The sequence below is a fragment of the Cricetulus griseus genome, unplaced genomic scaffold (genome assembly GCF_003668045.3).
Source record: "Cricetulus griseus strain 17A/GY unplaced genomic scaffold, alternate assembly CriGri-PICRH-1.0 unplaced_scaffold_1, whole genome shotgun sequence".
Lineage (NCBI taxonomy): Eukaryota > Metazoa > Chordata > Mammalia > Rodentia > Cricetidae > Cricetulus > Cricetulus griseus.
In genome coordinates, this window is record NW_023276808.1 from 5650732 (window position 1) to 5669730 (window position 18999).

The window sequence follows — 18999 nt, forward strand, 5'->3', positions numbered from 1 at the left end:
ACACAAGGGCTAGTTTCAAGGTCTGTGAGAGGTTGTGTCACATGGTGATGGTTGTGGGAAGGTTCTTCCACTGAGAATGACAATATCCCAGAGGAAATTGCACTATGCTGATTAAGAAAGCTGAGCCAGGAGGTGGTGGCTTCTTCAATCCTAGAACTTGGAAGACAGAAGTACGTGCAACACGCACAAAAAAGAAACACAGAATATATCATATAAAACTAAGAGAAATCATATGTAGATGTACAGATTAAGATACATGGGACTGGGTTAATTATAGGTTAATTTATCTGTGAGTATTCACTTGCATAATAAACTGATTAACCCAAAAGTTCTAGCTATAAGAATTCATACCCAGCTGCTCTCCATGACCCAAAAGGAACCAAAAGAGAACAAGCCTGTCCTGAACCCCAGACCAAATACCATGCTCCAGTTTACCCCTGTGACCATGCAGAAATGGGTATGGTCAGTGCTCATACAAAGAGAGCATATGTTGAGTATGCACTAAGAGACAGAAAAGTAAGAACATACACCCTTAAAACCTATTGCCAGTGAAGTAACAAGAGCAAATGGCAAGAAGTATATACCCAGTCAGTCCTAGGTTAAAGGCAAAACAGATTTCCATAGAGTTGCCTTAAAATGGAAAGTTTAAATCTTGTATCGATAATTTCTATCCAGGAAGAGAGAACAATTCTTCTGACATCATGTCTGCTTGTAGAGAAAAATACTGACAACATCCTGTACCTAAGAATGAAGAAAACTGTTATTTTTCAGGAAGTTTCCATTTAGAGAATATGTGAGAAAAACTATGGAGTCTGTGGTCCCATCTGTGCAGATATGGTCTGTAATAGCTCAGAGGGACAAATGAAGGGGAACCTCCCTTGTGAAACAGCAGTGTTGTAGATACAGCATCCTGCACTGCCCAAATATAACCCTCATGACAATAAGACTAAATCCCAATTTATATAATAGAGTTGGGTTAATAATCTGTCATCACTGGCAACATAGGTTCATTATTGGTAAAATAATCCTTAGGGATACTCTCTGCTTAGACACACAGGGGAGGGTCTAGGCCAAGCTAGAAATGACATGACAGACTTTGAATATCCCCAGGAAGGCATCACCAACCCTAGGATTCAGACAGGGGTTGACATGAGGACATGGAGCAGGGGAGGAGGAGAGGGAGAGGGAAGGAACTGTGACAGACATGTAAAATAAACTTGTATCCAATAAATAAAAAGGAAACTAATCCAGCATAAGTATAGCCGAAAACATAACCTTGGAGGGAATTCAATGAGAAGTATGAGTATTTTATTACTTTCAATTCTCCAGCTTCAATTTCTGTATAATTCATAAACTGCATTGGAAATCTTTTAAAATAACATTTACAACAATTCTGATTCAATGTTATGGAGGTAATCAACTTATTTCATAGATGCTGGCATTCATTTAGATAATGGGAGTCAGTGCTTAAATTATATTACCAACTGTACAGATGAAAATTCTCCAAATATTATACATTATGTGTATATATGGTCTCTTCCACCTTGTTTTCCTATCATTTATATATTTCCTATATGTATGCATGTGTAACACTAACTCATGATGAGATGACATTAATGTTAATTGAATCTATTATGTGTAACTATTCATATATATAGATACAGATCCCTAACAATAAACATTTAACAATAAATGATTCTATTATTTATTGCATTTTATGCTAGCAAAAATACCCTAATGGCTATTCCTTATCATTTGTTCACTGGGAGACATAAACCACTATGCCTATTTAACAAATCTAGGGCACTGACGTAGGAGGAGTGAAACAAGCCCATCTAAGCATCGGTTATTTAGTTCACAACTACATTGACATTACTTACAGTAACATAACTGAGCTGCAAATCACAGGAGTCCCTTTCAGTAACATCTGTATACAATTCATGATGATACATAAAGCTGGAACCCTTGGAACTCCTTGTCCCATTTGATGGCAGCTAGTCCAGCTAGACTCCCCTCCCCAGGAATGTTACCACTTATGTAAATAGGTAGAGATGCCTTGTGACTCTTTCAACTTTCAGAAGCTTTATTGCAGAAGAGGCGGGCTCTCAACAATTCACATTCATCAAAGAATACACACTGGACAGAAACCTTACCATTGTAAAGGTGGGAAATCCTTTACTAAGAGATCAAAACGTAAAAATCATCAAAGAATACATACTGAAAAGAAACTTACAATTGAATTGTATGTGGTGAATCCTTTATAAAAGCTCAACACTTGAAGTTAATCAAAGAATAGATAACAGAGAAAATGTTAAAAAATTACACAAATTGTGGCATGTTCTCTGCCCATGATTCACCCCTTCCAAGAAACTACACACACATAGACATCAGAATACTTAAAATTTTAATGATTATATTATGTTCTATGTCATGTTCCCATGTATCATCTCTGCAAGAACTCTCTACATCCATACAGAAGAGAAAGCATGTGGAAAAACCTCTCGGGTTCTTCAAGCTCTCATTACAGAAACCACATGAGAAAAAACACTTGCAATGTTAAAATGTGGCAGGTTTATTGGAGTGCTCAAATTGTCAAATCTAATACAGCATCAGTAATGGAATAAAACCTAAATATCGTACAGAATTAAAAAAAATCTTTTAAAGAAGTTCTTTCTCCACATCCTGTCCACCATACACTGCCATTGGTGTTATTGATTTTAGTCATTCTGTTTGCAGTAAGATGGTATCTCAAAGTGGTTTTGAGCTGCATTTCCCTGATGGCTAAGGATGTTGAGCACTTTCTCAAGTGTCTTTCATCCATTTTAGATTCCTCTGTTGAGAATTCTCTATTTAGTTTTGCACTCCACTTTTTAATTACATTGGTGTTTTGGGGCTAGCTTATTGTGTTCATTGAATATTTTGGAGATCAGCCCTCTGTCAGATGTGGGGTTGGTGAAGATCTGTTCCCATTCTGTGGGCTGGCGTTTTACCTTGCTGACTGTGTCCTTTGCCTTACAGAAGCTTCTCAGTTTCAACAGGTCCTATTTATTAATTGTCAATCTCAATGTTTGTGCTACTGGTGTCATGTTCAGAAAGTTGTCTCCTGTACCAATTTGTTTGAGGGTACCACCTACGTTCTCTTCTAGAAGGTTCATTGTGGCTTTATATATGTTGAGGTACTTGATTCATTGGGAATTAAGTTTTGTGTATGGTGATAGCTATGGATCAGTTTGCAATCTTGTACATGTCAGAATCCAGTTATACCAACACAATTTGTTGAAGATGCTTTGCTTTTTCCATTGTATAACTTTAGCTTTCTCGTCAAAAATCAGGTGTCCACAGGTGTGTGAGTTAATATCAGGGTTTTCAATTAGATTCCATTGGTCAACATGTCTATTTTTATGCCAATACCAAGCTGTTTTCAGGACTGTGGCTCTGACACAGAGCTTGAATTCAGGGATGGTGATGCCTTCAGAAGTTCCTTTATTGTACAGGGTTGTTTTGGCTATTCTGTTTTTGTTTGTTTGTTTGTTTTTCCATAAGAATTTGGGTGCTATTCTTTCAAGGTCTGTGAAGTACTGTTTTGGGATTTTGATAGGAATTTTATTGAATCTGTATATTGTTTTTGGCAAGATTGTAATTTTTACTAGGTTGATCCTAGCTATCCAAGAGCATGGGAGATCTTTCCATTTCCGTGTATATACATTAATTTAATTATTTAAATACTCAGAGTTCTTACTATAAAGGCCTTTATCGTTTTTAGTTAGTGTTACCCCAAGATATTTTAAGTTTTTAGTTGCTATTGTAAAAGCTGTTTCTCTGATTTCCTTCTCAGCAAATTTATCATCTGTATGTAGTAGCAACACATATTTTTTGAGTTAATCTTGTGTCCTGAAACTTTGCTGAGGGTGTTTATCAGCTGTAGTAGAGGAACACTCCTCCATTGCTAGTGTGAGTGCAAACTTGTACAACCACTTTGGAAATCAGTATACAACTTTGAGATACCAAATTACTGTTGTTAGAATGGCTAAAATAATAATAAAAAAAACAATGATAGTTTATGATGGAGAGGATGTGGAGAAAGGGGAACACTCTTCCACTGCTGATGGGAGTCTCAACTTTTACAGCCACTTTAGAAATCAGTATGGCATCTCCTCAAGAAAATGAGAATGAGTCTACCACAAGATTCAGCAATTCCAATCTTAGGCATATATCCAAAAGAAACACATTCATACAATAAGGACATCTGTTCAGTGATGTGGATAGCAGCACTATTTGTAATAGCCAGAAACTGGAAGCAGCCTATATGTTCCTCACCCAAGAATGGATAGAGAAAATGTGGTACATTTACACAATGGAGTACTACTCAGCAGAAAAACAAAACAAAACAATGGAATCTTGTAATTCACAGGCAAATGGATGGAACTAGAAGAAACCATTCTGAGCGAGATAACCCAATCACAAAAAAACAAACATGATATGTACTCACTCATATGTAGAGTGTAGAGATAGAATAAAGGATTACCAGCCTACAATCCACACTGCCAGAGAAGCTAGTTAACAAGGAGCACCCTAAGAGAGACATCCATGGTCCCATGGAGAAGAGGAAAGGGAAAAGATCCCCTGAGCAAATTGAGAGCACCAGAAAAGCGGGGAGGGAGCTATGAGAATGAAAAGGGGAAAAGAGGAGTGTTGAGGAGGACATGAGGGATCAGAAACGTTGAGTCAGGGAAAGAATAGAAGATAACAAGGTTGGAGATACCATAAAAGAGGGAGAAATTTTAGGTTTACAAAGAAATCAGGGTCTAGGGAAATGTCTGGAGATCTACAAAGATGACACCAGGTAACAATATAAGTGACAGAAGAGAGGCTACTTTAAATGCCCTCCCATGATAATGAGATTGATGACTGACTTATATGCCACCCAATAGCCCTTATCCAACTGCTGGTGTCAGTAGAAGCAGACACCCACAGCTTACCACTGAACTGAACTGGAATCCTGATGCAGAGAAGGATGAGTGAAGACCAAAGGGGTCCAGACAAGGCTGGTGAACCTCACAGAAACAACTGACCTGAACATCCGGGAGCTCTTGCTCCCCAGACTGATACCTTGGATACCAGCGTGGGACTGATCCTGACCCAAGGAAGAGGGATTTCATTAAGGAAACTTCAGAAACCTAAGGGACCTCCTGTAGTAGTTCAGCAATTATCCAAAGTATAGGTGTCGATTTTGGAAGCCAATTTCCACATAGAGGAATACTTCCTGATCCAAGACACATGGGGTTGGGCCTAGACCCTATACCAAAGGATATTATAGACTCTGATGCCTTAGCATCCAGGGGGAGCAGAAAGGATATATGATAGATAGGTTTTTAGTTCGGGGGTTGTAGGGGAGAATGGGATACAGAAGTGAACTGGGTTTGTTATGTAAAACAATCTTGTTTCTAATTCAAATAAAAGATTCTGAAAAAAAATAAGAATAATTGTCAGGTAAGAATGGCATTTCCTATGACCAGACCATTTATATTTGTCAAATTTGGAGTTTTGTATTATCTATCCTTAATCCAATGTTTTATACCAAAACCATTTTTTGTCATAACTTGTATTACCATCCTAAACATTGGCCATTTAGTGTTTTTATTGAACCAACCAGAGTGATTATTCCACAACAAGAATAAAAAATGCAAAATTAAAAAAAAATCTTATAATGGCTCCCTCTATTATGGTATCTCTTTTCTTACACTCTTCTATTCTTCCCAGACTCAAACTTACTTCTCCGTAATCTTCTCTCCCCTCTTCTTCTCACATTCCCTATTTCATAACTCCATCTCCCCTCCCCCCATGCTCCTAACTATCTCAGGAGATCTTGCCCCTTTCCCATTCTCTGGAGTATGATGTATGTCTGTCTTTCGGTCTTCCTTTTTTTCCTACCTTTCCTGGTGATGTGGTTTCTTGGGTAGCCATTCCCTGATCCATATCTAAAATCACTATATGAGTGAGTACAACCATGTTTGTCTTTTTGTGATTGGGTTACAACTCAGGATAGTTTCTTCCAGTTCCATCCATTTGTCTGTGAATTTCAGGTTCCATTGTTTTTTTCTGCTGAGTAGTACTCCATTGCATAAATGTACCACATTTTTTTATCCATTCCTCATTGGAGGGGCATTTAGGTTGCTTCCACATTCTGCCTCTTTCAAACAATGCTTCTATGAACATAGTTGAACAGATGTCTTTGTTGTATCAATGTTCATCTTTTAGGTATTTGCCTAAGAGTGGAAATGTAGACTGATTCCCATTTTCCTGAAGAACTGCCATATTGATTTCCAAAGTGGCTTTATGTGTTTGCACTCCCACCAGTAGTAGAGGAGTGTTCCCTTTTCTCTACATCCTCTCTAGTACTGTTTAGATTATTTTCTACTGGATCCAATATGACTACCAGGGTCTTTGAATGTCACATCAGTATAAGCAAGCATTTCAGTTATTAATAACTGTGTCTTTCCAACACACCTTAGTATTTAAGGGGATATTTAAGGCTGTGTATTTAGATATTATGTATGGAAATTCCCCATGGATATATAAAATCAAATGGGAAGGTAATGCAAAGTCATATTAGGCAGAGAATCATGTTTAATATCATCTTTGGCATTAAGAAAATCTCTGAGTTGCAGAAGGGCAAATTTACTAATTTAATTGTACCTTGTAGAGATATATAATTTCTAATGCAGGATTGTAATAGAAGAAAAGGACTGAGCTTCTCACTGACTCATATATACACAGAACATTGCTTATTTTCAAAGAGGGATATATAGTGACACTTTGGTTGAGTGTGTTCTGTATCTCCTTTGGCAGAATGGAAACTTCTGGAGCCAGCCTGGGTAAGGGAATATTTTGAATCTTCTTATTAAGAGGAGGAAATACCTTATACATATTATTTCAGTATGTAGAATTCCAATTCACCCTTGACAGTGGTGAAAATCCTAGGTTACCTTGGATAGTGGGAAAATATTTGGGCTCTGCCTCATTAACTTCCAATTATGCCCCCTAGATACAGATATGCATACCATGAGTCAAAACTTTGTGAGTCCAGAAAGAATTCAGAATTTTTTTTTCCTGATGTATGATTGGTCTTCTGGGCATGCTTCCACAAGACTTTCTTTGTCTCTGCAATTGATGACAAATTTTCAAGTATATTTACTAGGTTCTAGGGAGATGAATCCATGTCTATATTTTATTCTCTGCTATATATTCATGGATGTAGTGTGGTCCCATCTCTTACAGGTGTTGAAGTTGCTGATTTGTTCATCTGGGGAGGCTTTCATGTGCAATGACAAGTGACCATATTCAGAAAGGTCAACTAGAGTACAGATGGGTAACTCTGAAGTGTCTTTGAAAACATGATTGCTTGAGACACTCACTTGCCAATAGAATACATTTTGGAGTTTCAATTACCAGATAATTTTGTCCCAAACCACCTTAGATAATATAGAATACATAGAAAAGACTGATTTGCAAGAGATGCATTATAAGCTTTCTAATCTATCCTGTTGTCTTGAAGTACCCATTTTTTTCCACAGAGGAAGAAGTCTAAGGCCCCCTTCACTTTAGTCCCTGTTACTGAGTAGTAAAATGATTTATACCCCATTGTACAAATGGACAAATGTGAGTGCCATGGAAGAGAAAAATAAAAGTTTAAATCCCCTTGGTATAAAGGACAAAAGTCAAAAGCAGTCTTTTGTCTAAGAACTATGTCTTATGCCTTATCTAGAAGTGAAAAGGTGAGGAGTAATAATAGAAGAATGGGAGTACTAGACACCTTCTATGAAAGAATAACTGTACAACCCTCTTAAACAAAAGTGAATGTCAGAATCCCCTTGGTCAGTGGGTGCATAAATCATGCTTCCCTGACTTAAAAGGGATTAGCAGTAGAAGAATATACCAACATATATAACCAGGTTTTGAAACCCTTCTTCAGATGTTAGAATTTCCATATGTTGTCTTGAATCTGGGGAAGACCAGCTAGCATTCAAATGCTGTTTGGAACACCATGGATGATGCAGGCTGAGAAGTTTGCTTGATGTATTTCCAGTCAGCCCTTTAGATCTACGTATTCATGGCAGAATTCTCATTTCTGATGACTGGCTAAAAGATAGATGACATGAATTCTTGACTTTGTTTGCAAATACTAGGTTCTGGTATATCTAAGCTAGACATTATTCAGACAGGAAGTCTCTCATAGATCAACATCTGTAACTTTAAATATCAGACTACAAGAATCATAAAACAAAGGCCCAAAGGACCACTACTTAGTTAGTAAACATGTTGTGCATAGTACATAAGACAGGGGATATCCCATAATCTCTCAGAAAAAAGTCTCAGTCTGTTACTGGAAATCAATGTCAGATTCAAAGATTCTTTTATAATGGAATAGCAGTTCTCAAGTGTGAGCCAAAATTATCAGAAGGATCGCTTATTACATTTCCTCAATATCAGCTGTTTATATTCTAACTTATTAAAGCTGGAATTCTGTATTATGTAGTAACCAAGAAACATTTTTATAGCTAGGGGTTCTGTGCACTCTTTGACCTTGGAAGAAATGTTTGATACTCACTTTGTTATAGGTGGAAAAATGAAGAATATAGGTACATAGGATTTCTGAGGAGTTGACCCGTGTGCATCAGACACACTATTTCAAAAAATTGGGAATTACACTCCCTTGGCCACATAGGGAAACTCTGATACATTTTCAGCAGACATCTGCATACCTTGTAAAATCAAGTCCATTATACCCTAGAACATTTTCTTTAGATGCCAAATCTTCCCTGTGATTTGGTATGTTCATATCTAGAGTGGGATCTGCAAGAGATATATCAATACTCTTAGGATTCTTGAAATTTTGTGTTTCTGTTGCTAGATAAATTGCGTAGTTACATTTGTGTTCACTAAATCTAACAGATTCTGGCTGCAATGGTGAGAATACAGTTTGTACAGATTGAATTTAAGGAAGTAGATAGATCCCAGGCTCTTCTTGCTCTCTTTGCTCTCTATGATCTGCCACTATAGTGAACAATGTTTTTTCAGTAAGTAGGCAAATCAATGTGCCCATGCTCAGAAAAGGGAAATATGAGAGCTCCTTGAGTCATTTGGAGAAGTTCTAACTCCTGTCTTTCATAGTTTGAAAAAAAGTCACGCAAAATTTGGAATGGATAGTATCTCCAAAGGTGCTGTTGCAAGGGTGAATGCCATAATTTACCTTTTAAGGAAGAGCATGATCCAGGAAAAATTTTTGTCATATTTGAATTCTTCTTTAAAGTATAGAAAACATCTGTCTCTAGCAACTCCACTGAAGGCATGAGCGAAATCTTCACATTCTTCTCAGAGTTTGGATATAAATTACTGGGCCTAGGTTCTTAAACTTATAAATTACTTGAAAGATGTTATCAAAAAGAACAGGAACTTCCCAATTTTGGTTAAACTTATTAGTAAATGGCCTGGTTTTCAAGCTAGCTTTTCTATATTTTTGTGACAGGTCTTCAAATTAGTGTTCCCCAAATTTCCCATGGATAAGGGTATATGTAAGGTCTACCAAGCACGCACAGAGGGAGAAGTTCTCAATCACTGTTAGTATTCTTTGGAAACAGTGTAGAACTAAGATTAGCATGAATGCAAATAAGACATTATATCATTTTTTAGTGATAGGCTTTACTTTAATCACAATTTAATATTGTAGAATCACTTGGTAAAAACATGTTATGCTATGTATCTTACTTCTTCATAGGATATTATCTCTCACAATATAGTAGAGATAATTAATGTCTATATTCTCCCCATTGAATATGGATTCCTGCATGCCACTCTTAGTTCACTCCTGAAAATCTGATGCTATGCTAATGTGGTTAGCAGAAATAAGTTAATTTCATATATGAGAATTTTCCAAGAAGGTTTACAAGGTTAGTTTGATGAGTTAAAGTCTAGGTCTTACCTTTGTCCTTCTACCACAGAAAGAGAAAGATTCAGAACCTTGAGGGTAGTACTTCATTTCTTCTTGTTCCAAAGAGTGAGGAGCCATGATTTTACAGTTATGCACTCAGGTGTTCCTCTAACCTCCTCTGATTAGAGCAGGATTTTCTTAGTCTCAGTTGAGAATAAATGCATATTCTAGGAATACTTGTTGGATGGGAATATGCAAACCTTTGTTCTACTTAATATGAAATTCTGGGGCCTCTGACATGAAATTTAACTGTCTCACGTAGTTTCTCCTTCACTGGATAGATCTCAAATTCCCTTGATTAATATTTAGGAAACTTTTGCCTCCTGTGAATAATACAAACATCTAAATCCCAACATTATTTTGTCTGAAACCCATTTTGGTGACTAGGGAATATCCAAGATCACCTGAATCAAGATATGTATGTCACATTACTTGTTGACCTACTAAGGAAAGTCCGAAGCCCTTGGTTCTCAGTGTGTATTTCTCAGTAAACTTCTGTGGTAATCAGAAGTTTAGATTGTGTCCTGGTAGTTGCCTTCATTTATTCATGAGAAAATTTGCTATGATTGAAGACCTGAGGTATCTCCTTATGAGGGATAATAAAGATAAATGGAAATATGAATCTGTGAACTTCTAAGGCCATTAGTTCTAAACATATATGTCACATAGCTTATTGAGTCATGAGCATGCTGTTTGTCTATCATCTTGAAAAGGGGCATATCTGGCCCATTCAGGGAATGTGATTGGGTCTGACACATTCTAGTTCTGTTAGGTCTTATTTTTCTAAGGGACAAATTGTTATGTTGAATTGCTGAGGTTCTACCTGTTTGCATCTCTTCTCCTTAGTTTGTAATGCATTGTCTCCAGAGTCCTAGAAGTAGACTGGAAAGTGACATCTTCATAGGAAGGGAGACATTGAAAGATACAGTATGCCAGTATAGACAGTTTTAAAGGTCTGTGTGTGAATTTCAAAGGCCCCAAAGAATCAGGGACAGGAAAAGTGGTCCACAATTCAGCAGGTAGGTGTGGGACAATCTAGAACTTATATAACACATGTAGAAGTTGGTAAGATGTCTTTAGTGTAGATGAAAGTTACTTGTGCTTGATGTGAGGATGATGGAATGTCTAGGGACCCAGATGTACCTGGAGTAAAGTTTAAGGCCCTTTCATGAAATATGTTTGTTGTGATGATTTCATCAGGTGTTACAAGTGAGTTGGGAATTTGTCGGCCATAAATTTTCCAGCCTAAGCCATGTTAATCAGTATTTGATCCACTGAGGCTTCCTTTTGCACTGTTTTTCTGTTTCCATTTGCTTCTCCTAATAGAGGAACAGATGGAGACACCATTGTAAGATGGAGAATGGGTGAGATATTCTACGTGGAATAACGCCTGTGTGAAATTCTGGTCTGCAGGCATGGACAACAATACAGAACTTTGAACTACAATTTCCAAAAGAACTCCTGGTAGAGCAAAAGGTTTGCACATCTCCCTCCAAGGAGAGGCATCATCACAAACACCTCTCTCACTTGTGGTACTTCCTAGGACCTCTCCGACACTGTTGGAGTAAACCTGTGCCTGTATTGAAGATGAAGGGAAGACCTCAGAAAAGGAAAACACAAGATGAATGACAAAGTCCCATCCATCAGATGTGTTAAATGTTAGTGTTCTCTCTGATTTTTAGGAAGGCGAAGGAGTTTGTGGGTCAATGATTTTCTGGTACAGGCCATGCTAAACGGGTGCTGATCCATTGAGTCTTACTCATGTTGTAGTTTGTAATATACATCTGCTACTCATAGAGGATGACAACATTGGGCCACTTTTGTAAGTGGGCAAAGGTATTGTCTATTATACATCAGAGGGCATATGTATGAGAATCCAGTCTACAGGAATGTACAGTGCTATAGTCCCTGAGTGAAGTACAAAGGCTTAGAAGAATCAGGGACAGTGCAAAATAGGTTTACTGAGGTCTCTGCAGGGGAGTGATATGCAAGTATTTCTTCCCCGTGGGTGGATAATGTTATAGCCTGTCAGGTAGACTAAGAACTAATTTGGGCCTCTTCTGAGGGTGTATAAATATCTGTCTTCATGGTAATATCAATGCTAGGTTTTAGGCCTCCATCAGTCTTACGGTATTGAATGGAGTTTGTGGGTCATAGTATTGCTGTGCAATGCCATTGTGACCCTGATGTGATCTACTCAGGCTTCCTTCTTGTTTCTATCTGCTTCTCCTAGGGGAGGAATGCCTGGAATCCATTTTGTAAAAGGGAGTATCAGTCATCTCTTCCTGTGTAGAAAGCATAAGTGTGTGTGTCCAGTCTACAAGAATGGATAGTGTTATAGGTCCTTGAGTGAACTTACGGAGAAGAAAATTTCCAGATCCAGGACCCTCTGAATGTGAGGATCATTCAGAACTCCCTCCATTATGCACTTTGTTTGTGCTCCTCCAGTAGAGAGGGAAGTATTCTGTGACTCTTCTGAGAATATAGGAAAGTCTAGAGACACAGATGTTCCAAAAATAATGTCAAAGTCCCATTTATATTTGTATTGAATATTAAGCCTCCCTCAGCTGTTAAGACATTGGTGGGAGGTTGTGTGTCATTGAATTTCTGGCCTGAGTAATTGTCAACAGAATGAGTTCTATTCAGGCTTCCTTGTGCAGGGGCTGCCTGTGGAATTTTGGTTCTCATACAAGAGGATGGCCTGGGTCATCTTTTATAGAGGGAGAAGTTTTTAGCTCTTCCACATGAGAGGGCATATATGTGAAAGTCCAATCTACCTGTATGGACTGTGTTGTTTGTCCTTTATTGAAGGGCGCAGACCTACAGAATCAGGGACAGAGCAAAAATGGTTCCCCGCTGAAAGAGAGGCATCATCCAGAATTTCTCCCTCAATTGTGGATGATGGTAAGGCCCCTCTAGTAGAGCTGGAAGAAACCTCGGCCTCCTCAGAGGATTCAGAAATATCTGGAGAATCAGATGTCCCCATTATAATATCAGTGTCCCATTTATAAGAATTGTTTGGTATTACGACTCCCTCAGCTCTTAAAGCAGTTCAAATAATCGGTTTGTTGTGTTTTTGCAACTCTAGGCCATTTTTATCTGCTTTTGATCTATTGAGACTTTCTCATGGTTTAGTTTCAGGGTTCAATCTCCTTGTCCTAGAGCAGGAAACCCCATGCCCCAATTTGTAGGAGGGAGGGTGAGTGATATCTTCGTTCGGGTTGAGCATATGTGTGTAAGTCCAATCTGCTGGAATGGATAATGTTACAGGCCATTGAGTGAATTGTAAGAGCCCAAAATAACCATGGCTAGGACAGTAAGAATCCGGATATCCCTGTGAAGGTGTGGAATCCTCCAAATAACGTACAACACATTTGGACTCTGTTTGGGCTTTGCTTGTAGAGATGGAAGCAACCTGTTCCTGTTCTGAGAATAAAGGAATGTTTAGAGACTTAGATGTACCAAGAACAAGGTCAAAGTCCCATTCATCTTTTATGTTGGATGTTAGGCCTTCCTCAGCTGTTAAAGAAGAGGTTAAAGGTTTTGGGTAATTGCAATTATGTTATAAAGAATTGGCATCAGGATGTGATCTATTGAGTTTTCTTTGTGCTGTGTCTTTCTGTTGAATTCTGCTTTTCATAGAAGAGGCTGGCATTGGGTTCTTTTTGAAAGAAGAAGAAGAAGTTGTCAACTCTTCTACCTAGAGTAACTATGTGTGAACTTCCAATCTACAGGAATGGACAGTTGTGTGCGCCCTTGTGTTAAGTTCAAAGGCTGAGAAGTATCATGGACAGAGCAAAATTGTTTTAGTGGACCTTCTACAGGAGAGTCCTCAGCCAGACCTCCTCTCTCACTTGTAAATGTTGTTAAGGCCCCTCCAGGAAAGCTAGAAATATTGTGGGCTTCCTCTGAGGATGATGGAAAGTCTGGACACTCTGATGGCCCCATGGTAATACCAATGAACCATTAATCAGATATGCACAATTTTAGGCCTCCCTCAGCTCTAAAGGCATTACATGGATTTTGTGCATCATAGGATTACTGTGCAATGCCATTGTGATCTGGATGTGATCTACTGACTATTCTTTCTACTGTGGTTTCCTGTTTCAATCTGCTTCTCCTAGAGGTGGAATATCTGGAAACCCAATTTGTATAAGGGAGGATGTGTGATCTCTTCCTCTGGGAATGGCATATATGTGTATGCCCAATATGCAGGAATGGATAATGTTTTAGGCCCTTGAGTGGTCTGAAAGTGCAGAAAAGATCCATAGACAGAACAAAAGGGTTCCTGACACACCTTTGAAGGTGACGGATAACCCAGAATTCCCTCACTTGTGGACTGTTTTGTTCCCATCAATAGAGATGGAAGCAATCTGTGTCTGTTCTGAGAATATTGGAAGATCTATAGACCCAGATGTACCAAGAACAATGTCAAAGTCCCATCCATCTTTTGTGTTGGATATTAGGACTCCTTCGACTCTTAAGTCATTGGTGGGAGGTTGTTGGTCATAGGATTTCTGGCTTGAGCAAATGTCAACAGGGTCTGAATTATTCAGGCTTCCCTGTGCAGTGGCTGCTTGTTGAATTATGGATTTCATAGAAGAGCATGGCCTAGGGTCCTGTTTTATAGAGGGATAATGTGTCAGCTCTTCATTCTGAGAGTGCATATTTGTGAACATCCACTCTACAGGTATGAACTGTGTTGTTGCTCCTTGATTGAACTGAAAAGGCTGAAAAGAGTTAGTGACAGAACAAAATCAGTCTACAACAAAATATGCATGGGTAAAATAATCCAGAAGTCCTCTTTGAAATGTGGATGATGCTAAGCCTCTCCAGTATATGTGGAAAATACTTGGACCTATTTTGATGATGCAGTAGTTTCTGGAAACTCAGATGTCCCCAATAAAATATCAGTGTCCCATTCATCATGTGTTTCTTGTTAGCACCTCCTCATCCTGTAAGGCAGGGCTCGGAGTTTGTGGGTCACATTTTGCAACTCTAGGCCACTGTGTCCTGGTTTTGATCTACTGAGGCTTCCATGTGCAGTCATTTCCTGTTTTAATCTGCTTCTCCTAGAGCAGGAATCCCTGGGCCACACTTTGTAAAAAGGAGATTGATTGATACCTTCATCTGGGTAGGGCATATGTGTGTATGTCCAGTATGATGGAATGGATAGTGTTACAGGTCCTTGAGTGAAGTGCAAGGGCCAAAAAGAACAAGTACCAGTGAAAAATGGTTCTTGAGACCACTCTGAATGTAAAAGATTATTCAAAGAACCTTCCTCCAATCTGGAATGTGCCTGTGCTTGGCCAGAAGAGATGGACCTATCCTGTGCCTGTTCTGAGAATAATGGAAGCTTTAGAGACCTAGATGTACTCAGAACAATGTCAAAATCCCATTCATCTTTTGTATTGGGTGTTAGTCCTTCCTCAGCTATTAAAAAAATTGGTAGGAGTTGGTGGGTAATTGGATTTCTGGCCTGAGCAATTGTCATCATGTTGTGATCTATTTAGGCTTCCTTGTGCAGTGGCTACCTGTTGAATTATGGATTTCATAGAAGAGGATGGCTGAGGGCCCTCTTTTATAGAGGGAGAATGTATCAGCTCTTCCACCTGAGAGGGCATATGTCTGAGTGTCCCATCTACAGGTATGGAAAGTTCTGTTGTTCCTTTACTGAGCTGAAAAGGCTGAAGAGTGTCAGGGGCACAGCAATATAGATCCACAGCTCTCTCTGTAGGGGAGGCATTGGCCACAGCTCCTCCCTCCATTGTGGATGTTGCTAAAGCCCCTCCAGTATATTTAGAATTAACCTGGGCCTCTTTTGAGGAAGAAGAAATGTCTGGAGAATCAAATGTCGCCAATAAGCGATCTGTGTCCCATTCATTGTGTTTGTTGTTAGGGCTCCCTTAGTTTTTAAGGTACTGCAGGGAGTTTGTGGGTCATATTTTTTACAAATTTAGGGCATTGTGTTCTGGTTTAGATCCACTGAGGCTTCCTTTGCTGTGGTTTCATGTTTCCATCTGCTTCTCCTAGATGAGGAAAGCCAAGGCCTACTTTGTAAGTGGATGTATGAGTGATCTCTTCCTCTGGGTAGGGCATATGTTTGTATGTCCAGTCTAAAGGAATGGAAAGTGTATAGGCCCTTGAGTGAACTATAGGGAGCCAAAAGAACAATGAGTAAAGCAAGATTTATTCACAGACTTCTCTGAAAGTGAGGTATCATCCAAAACTCCTCCCTCAATTGTGGGTGGTACTAGATACCTGCCAGTAGCCACTTGTATCATCAGGTAGGAATGGGGATTCACTTTATGAAATGGCAAAATTTTTAATGTCGTAACTGGCAGAAAAGATGACCTAGGTCTTTTTCTGATGACTGGATGAATAGCAGACAGACTGGGATCACTGCTCACTGTGTTTCTCATGATATCTAGAATCTGCAAAAGGAGTGTCCCTTTCCTTTCTTGCCCTGTCTCAGCTCATTTGTGGAGCTTGAAGTGAACATACAGTCTGTAGATACTTCAGAGCCTGCAGTATAGTACTGGCTGTCTGCAAGTCCAGAGTCAGGGAATCTTACACAGTGCAATTCTTGCCCTCTCTCTGGTCCACATGTGAGTCTCTGCACCACAATGTGGGAAGAGATCGTGGCAGCTGTTGTTGAGGTGGCAAATCCTTCTGGGATTTATTGGTTGCTAAATACTCCAGGCTTTTGGATGGGTTGTAAAACTCCTCTTGTGAGTCTTGGTTGTTGATAGTAGTCCATGGTCTGAGAGGCCATGATGTGTGATCAAAGGTCCACAGCCTTGCTGAGGCCTGTAGGACTCTCTCCACTGGTCTGGGCAGGTAGTTTCTCAGGCAGTTGAGCAGAGAAACCTGTCTTAAGTTATTTACCTCAGGCAAAGAGGGTTGAAGGCTATTTCCCATGGGAACTGATGGCAGGAATAGGGTAAGTGGCTGTGGTTGTAGGAATGAGCCTTTTCTTCCCAAGGCCTGTGCCCACTTGCGGCAGGCCAAAAGGAGACCTGGAGTGACAGTTGGCTTCAAGAAGTGATGAAAGTTCCAGAGATGCTCTCCCGATCATGGTTCTCTGCTGGCAAGGAGAGTTCACCAGTGGAACCTGACCTCCAATGCCAACTGGCTGCAGGAAGAGGTTAAGCAATATACTTTGTGAGGGACTTTTCTTCCCAAGATCTGTGAACATGTCCAGCAGACCAAGCTCAGAACTGGAATGGCAGTTGGTTCCAGGAAGTGATCAAAGTTCCAGAGGTAAGCTCACGAACACTGTTCTCTCCTGGCATTCCAGAGGTGTGCTCATGATCAGCGTTCTCTGCTGGTGAGGGGAGTTCACCAGTTTTGCCTGACCTGGCGGTTTCATGAAAGAGGCTTCACAGACACCCAAGCTCTGTGAATGAAAACAAACAGTTTGGACTCTCTGCATGGGTTAAGCACACTAGCCATTCTGGCACCCGTTGATATTGGCCATGGTAATTGCTTAGGTAAAAAATGAAAAGTGAGATGGCAAAGTGGCTGCATGTCTTTTATCCCAACAGTTTAGAGGAAGAAAAAGGTGAAACACTTGAGTGTGAGGCGAGACCTATCTGGAAATAGAGTTCTAGGTAAGTCAGGAATGTAAAGAATATCTCTGCTGCAAATCTAAGTTAATAATTATGATGATGATGAAGATGATGATGATGATGATGATGATGATGATGATGGTGATGATGATGATGTAATGGATGCCTGGGATACTGTACTCTCCCATGCCTTACATAAAGGGCAGGCACCTAATGCACAGAGGCCTTCTGTGTGTGCAGTGACTCTTAATGCGTCCAGGTCAAGTAAGTGGGGTTATATAAAGAAACTTTTCTATGTCTACCCAACTATGACATTAATTAAATTCACAATATCTGTATTAAAACACAGCATGGTATGATACTCCAGGTCAGATGCTGGCTTTACTGGGTAAAATAAAATCTTACCATCTGATCACATTTTGATGTTCATCTCACAGATCCTTCTCATGGCCATTGTGCAGCTATGTGTCCTTCAGAAAGCAGTTTTGGATAATGAACCACTTCAGCAGAACAAAATCTTGACTTTTGAAAGAGTGCAGCTTCAGTCATTAAAGAGAATATGTGTAACTTGAGTTTCCACATCTGGGAATAGGAATCAAAGAAAAAAATGTTTGTTTGTAGACACCATTTTAAAGCATTTACAAATCAAGGGACCAAAGCTGAAATGCAGTGATACAAAGTAACTTTCAGGAATATGAATTGACTGAAAATCACAGCATGGTTTTCCTTATAAAAAAAACAACCAATTCCCAAGCAAAATTCATGTACTGTACAATGTGTTATCCTTTTGTATTTCCTTTAAATGTGTGTTTCTTTAAATTCATATTTGCTTCACCTAATGTTTCCTCTAAGATAAGCCAGCCTAATTGAAGTTGTTGACTGCTTGGAAAGATGAGTCAATGGTTTAAAGATTGGCTGTTCTTCCTTGGGACTTGGAATGTGCCTCCTGCACCTATATTGTAACTCCAGTTGCAGAGGATCCTGTGTCTGCCTATGGCCCACACTAGCACAAGGAAACAGTGTGCTCTACAGACATGCATTTAAGCAAACATTTAAACACAAAAATTGTAAAATGTGTTAAAATTTGTTTCTCACTAATTTTAAAATTACACAACAAGATTTTTTGGTACTTTTAAATAACTTCCCCATTTGATGCAATAGTCCATAAAGGAAGTGATGTATATTTATTACTGAAGAGAAGCACAAAATTCTGGGCTTGAATATTTTCTTGCAAATTTCAACTTTGCAAATGTATTCACATGATTCTATTGGGTCCTACAAATCCTATTTATGTTTTTCTCTTTTGAGAGCTCTCTTGATATTGATTAAATATGCAAGCATGATTTATAAGTTAAAAAAAGAATTCTTATTGGAGATGGCTATCATAAAATAACTAAATTGTGTGTGTGTGTGTGTGTGTGTGTGTGTGTGTGTGTGTGT